General features: G+C 32.5%; 1 protein-coding gene across 3 annotated transcripts in view; it reads left to right on the top strand.

Annotated features, from left to right (window-relative positions):
* Positions 1-6000, top strand: part of LOC118747713 (protein encore) — a 58332-nt gene that overhangs the window by 5156 nt on the left and 47176 nt on the right. The gene's annotated exons all lie outside the window — the stretch shown is intronic.

Genomic DNA, 6000 nt, shown 5'->3' with positions numbered 1-6000 from the left:
TCGAAGTAATCTTAATAAGTGCCCAAAAATTCAGCAGAAACCAATTACGTTCCGAATTATTCCAAACAACACCATAAAAATATGTTAAAGTCTGGATGATTTAAACACAAGGAATTCTGAACAACACAAAAAAAGAGGCAAAATCTCGAAAATTTTATGGCAAAGAATCTCAAAAGAGCCCAAAAATAACTCAAGTTTATTCTAACGAAATATAACCGGTATTATTATGAAGTCAATGCATATTCTACAATTAGAGATAATACTATTTGATATCTTCGAAAAAGAGTTTAAATTTTTTCTACATATATTTTTAGCACCAAAATCTGAATGTAAGACTTTTTATGACAAAAGTTCGGGTATACATAGCATTGGAAAGTTTAAAAGACCTCACTTAACTCGCCTATAACGGCCAAATAAACTCAATAGCTCAAATTAGAAGTTATTATTCTAGGCCCCAATTTTTTCTATAAATAACGAATCCCTAAGATGGACTCTAACTCCACTGATAGTTACGAAGATGCTCCTCACAAACGCAGATACGGATTATTTACATATATACACTGGCGGCAGGAATAATAGGCTCGTCGTACTTTTAAGAATTTTGGTTATATTTCTTTAGTTTAATATTTTCTATAAAAGCCTAGGTAGTTATACAATAAACATCATATAAATCCGCTTTTCAAACTTTGAACAAAAATTATAAAAATTCGACAAATATTCACCAAATTTTCAAACTTTTTATAAAGGCGGTTTTTACCCGAAAGAACAAACAAACAAACATTCCAGCCTAAAAGTATGTTTACATATAAATATTATCTCAATCAAAACTCATTTTTTAATCACCCCGTTTACACAGGCAAATCTCACAGGCCGTCAAATTTGTTGTGTTTGTTATTCCCACATCTCAAAGCGATCTCTGTACCACCATGATCACATTTGTCTGCTATATTAAGCAATTTAAATATATTTTAATTTAATATTTTATTAAATTTGGCATTTCTCTTCTTCTTCGCAAAAATAATCGATAAAACTAGGTTGGACACCGAAAAGTTAACTGTTAAATCTGAGATTATTTTATAATTACAGATTAAGAAGACACGAATTTTGTATGGCTAATCTCTTTTTCTAATTACAAATTAGGGAGTTAAGCTCAAAAATAGCTGCCACGCTCCCTGATATCTTTACGACGGCAGCTTGATAAGTAAATATATAATTTCGCAGGTTTCCACTAAGCGAATTCCTTTCTCTAATGTCGCACAGTGCTTCCCTTCCATATGAAATGTGGGCAAAAATAGAATTATGGACGGATTGAAATGAAAATTTGTTTCTTAGTAAAATTTAGCAAAATTTTGAATAACTTTCATACTTTCACTGTAAATGCAGATTTAAGTTGAAAATTTGGGTTCTTGTGGCATTTACATATGTAGGTATGTAAATATAGTTCGTTCAATTTTTAAAAGTGAGGTGTCAAATGACATGGCTTGGCCTGTAGATGTGCAATAAAGTTTTGTTTTTTTGAACCGGGTTGCCACCTGTTACTAATTTCATTAAAATTATTTAATAAGTTAAATGTACTAAATATTACAATATGGGTATCAATTGAAATGGCTTTGAAAATGCTTTACTTTTAAACGGCACGTAGAGGGGTTGCCACATGTTTAAAAAATTAAATTCATTTTGTTAAGTGAATAAGGTAACGGAAATATGTATATCAACATGGGTATCAGACAAAAGAAACAATTGGACATATTTAGCAAGAAATACGAGTAAGTGAAGAATAAAAACATTCCTTAGTTAATGAAAGAGTCCAGTAATTTGGAAGGAATGTAATCAGAACAAATCACTATTGACAATGTATGTATTCGTAATAAAATAACAAATAAGATGTCGTAAACCTTTGGTTTGGCACAATTATTATTTTACTTTAACTAAATTTGATTTAACAAACAGGTGGCAACCATCTTTGTAGAATTTTCAAGCTAAAACCTTCTTAAACCTCTTTCGTCTGACTCTCATATGGTCATACCTGTCTATTTCAATAACCTAATTCCTCTACTTCCAATGGAACTTGATTTTGTAAACAGGTGGCAACTCTCTACATGTAATTAACTTATAAACCCTTTTCATACACATTTCTGTTGATACCCATCTCTTAATACTTCATTTAAAATATTAAAAAAATTGAATTTAATTTTTTAACAGGTGGCAACTCTTTAAAAAAATAAAATAAACCTCTATTGTCTACAGGTCAAGCTTTTTAATCTGGCACTTCATTTTTGAAAATAGATAGAATCGTGCAGATCTGATGGAAAAATGGCTAAAGTTTACATTTATTAAAAAAAAAATTTAATTTTTTGTTCGAAATTTTAAAAAAATTAGGTATGCAGTTTTATAGCCCATAAAATTTTAGTGCAAGTGATTTTTAATATTTATTTTCTCGCTTTAATATTTATTTTCTCGCTCAACGCGAATTCTTAGCCACTTGAAACTTGACCTTTATGATACTAAAGTTAAGTGAGCTGTAAAGCTGCATACCTACATTTTTTCTAAAAATTTAAAATTTTTCTTGTGATTTATTTTTTTCGTTTTGAGAGATCCCTGCAATTGTGTTCAACAGAAATAGGAGAATCGTTTTTTTGCTCAAAATTCCTTCCTTATCTTCTTTTCGCGCTAAAAAATTTAATTTAAACTAATAAAGATCCGAAATTTGGGCTCAATAAATGTCTTTTTAAATTTCATTAGCTTTCATAAAAAAAATAATAATTAATCAAATCCGTTGAAAATTAAGGCTCTGGACTATTTTGAAAGAAAGCTGTAGGCGCGCCAATAGAGTCGTCGTATCTGCATCTGAAGGAAAGCACATACATATGTACATACATAGATATGTACTTATGAATGCATGTGGCAAAAGTACCAGCATGATGAGCTCAGTAAATATGCTTTGTATAAGAGCAAAGTAAATGTGATAAATCAGCGCAAGTGTATATTCAACATGTCAAAAGTGGAGACGCCTGTCAGCAGCTGCGTTTAAAGCCAAGCGGATTGCGGGTAGGTTGCAGCAGCAGCAGCAGCGGCAGCGGTTTGCATAAAATTTTTGCTACGCACTTAATAACGCATTTTCGCAACATCTACACTTCCCACTTACATACATATGTATGTACCACCAAAGGAGCGCTCTCTGCGCAACCCCTTCTACTAGGCAAGGGACGACCGAATATTCAGTTATCGTTCGTGTCTATAATACGATGCTTTCAATCAGTTAGTTGGAACAGACTTAGGGCCAAATTTTAAATATCAGTACAAAAATCTGTAGTTAACTGCCGATTCTGAGTTAACTACGCACTGTGAATTTGGCCCTTAGTAAATAGACATTGAGCTTGTTGGGAAGCAGGAAACTAATACCAATACAATCCACAAAAGAATGAAGAACTGGTTGAAGTTATATCATTGCTGCTGTTGCTCCTGATTTTTCTCCTGCTGTTCTTCAACTTTTTCATCCGCTAGCCGCTCACCGAGGGACAAATTCCCTTTCTATGTGTGTTTGAGCGTGTGTGTGTGTGTGTGTGTGCAATTGCTCGTGTGCCTTTAAATGACTTTTGTGTTACTGCGCTTTATGCGCACAATTTCGCATCTGAATTTGCCAATAAACTTCTCGTACTGCATATTTCGCTTACTCTGCCACTATTTTGTACTCGAGTGCATTTCCCATTCGATGTATGTATGTATGTACATAAATTGTCTAAAATCTGGGACATTCACTCGGAGTGTATGAATGCTAATGCGATTGCCTTAGTGTCCTTTGAATGCTGCTTTCACTATTACTCTCCAGGTGCATTGAGTGAATACTTTATTTCAATACATATGTAAAGTAGATTCATGTACATGCATACATATGCACATATATGTATACATATGTATAAGAATATTTATTACATGATATGCCTTAATTCTTTGAACATAAATATTGTAAACGTGATCTTATTGGGTTACTGAACCTACTACAAATTTTATTTGGGTCAGCTTCCTTAATTTGTGATGAGCTTTTTGGTGTTGGCACAGAAATGAACACTGAATTCCTAATAAGATAAGGGGGTCGAAAAAATTAGAGAGAATCTGGAAAAATTAAACGCGCTTTGCTGCTTTATGATAAGGTTGTTCCGAGTCTTGTTTGCAATATTTTTAAAGGAAGTCATAGCTTCGGTGTATGTAGGGTGGTCCAAGTAAAGTAAAGTCCCCAAAAAATGAAATGGGGCGACACATAAAAAATCGATAGTATTAAAAAAGTAAGTGCGCCTGGGCCACACTGAAGAAGTGAATTTTACGTACACACGTACCTACATACATATATACATATGTATGTACGAACATGCATACATATGTACATACATCTGCTTTTGCTTAAGGTTATATTTTTTGTCTTTTTTCTATCTACATCCCTTCAGATAGCCCTGTTCGTTCTAATTACATTTATGTTATTCTGTTTTCCTTTACCCTCATTTTTATCTTTATACTCTATCGATAACAAAAACGATAGTAACATCCAGCAAAATATCGATAACAAAACCGATAAAAATATCGATAACAAAATCGATTACAAATTCGATAAAAATTTCGATAGCAAAATCGATAATAACATTGGTAGCAAAATCGATTAGAAAATCGGTAAAAATGTCTATAAAAAAATCGATAACAAAATCGCTAATTAATCGATAAATAATCGATAACAAACCCCATAAAAAACGATAACAAAATAGATAAAATATCGATAACAAAGTCGATGAAAAATTCGATAAATCGTTCGATAGCAAAATCGATAATATTGTTCGCAAACTCGATTAGAAAATCGATAAAAATATCGATAACAAAATTTATAAATAATCGATAACAAAATCGATAGATAATCAGTAACAATATCGATAACAAATTCGATAACAAAATCGGTAAAAATATCGATTATTATAACTATAAGTTCCGAAAATATCGAAAGCGAAATCGTTAACAATATTGATAAAAATTTCGATGACAACATCGATAAAAATATCTATAACAAAACCGATAAAAATATCGATTATTATATCGATAAGTCGCGAGAATCCCAAAAATCTCCTTTTCTCTATAATTACCTTTATTTTAATCTTTCTTCCTCTATCTTCATCTTTACCTCAATCGGTATCCTCATCCTCATCGTTTTCTTTATATTCATCTTTGTTTTTTCTTTTATGTTTATCATTTTCTTCATCTACATATTCCTCTTCACCTTTGCCCTTGTATAAGTAAAATGTTTAAATTTACCTTGGTCTTCATTTTTGCCTTTATCTTTACGCATCTTTGCTTTTGTTTTTATTTTTACCTTTGCCTATATCCTTTTCTTTATCTATGTTCTTGTATTGGTCTATTTCTAAGTGTTATTCTTTAATCTTTTGTTAGCAAATTTTTGTTAAATTAATACCATACACACAAGAAGCACTTGTTTCAGCCCCCCTCTTTTCCGTTGCACCAATTCCGTTGCACCATTTCCGTTGAATTTGCCAATTTACTCCCAACCAACCAACCGCCGCTAAAGAAGTTTCACTTCAAAAAGTCCGCTAGCCAGTGTTTTGCTCAGTCGGCCATTACGACTGTTGAAGCAGCGTGATCAAAAGACCTTCTCGCCATGAAAGTTGGCAAGGGAGCTTTGTTTGTAAGACTTGCGTGCCAGACTTAACAAAATCCTACAAACTATTTTACTTGCTGTCTTTTAATTGTCTTGCTCTGCAAATTAAATAATACGCACCAGAGTAAGTTACCTTGTCTAAAATCTACTTAACTCTTTTAAATTTTACTTAGTTAAACGTCCCAAAATTCAGACATGACGTCATGGAGGCAGCTTCTCTTCGAGCTGCCAAAAGGCGATGTGGGGTTCGATTAACTTAGCTAATGTTTTACCTAGAATTTCATGCAGTGTCGAATCTAGTCAATGGTAGAGTTTCCAGATATGAACACTGCAAATCATTTGGTTTA

The sequence above is a fragment of the Rhagoletis pomonella genome, unplaced genomic scaffold (genome assembly GCF_013731165.1).
Source record: "Rhagoletis pomonella isolate Grant_MI unplaced genomic scaffold, Rhpom_1.0 Rhpom_scaffold_00012, whole genome shotgun sequence".
Classification (NCBI taxonomy): Eukaryota; Metazoa; Arthropoda; class Insecta; order Diptera; family Tephritidae; genus Rhagoletis; species Rhagoletis pomonella.
The sequence above is the reverse complement of the archived record's forward strand: the minus strand, read 5'-3'. Positions and strand labels throughout refer to the sequence as shown.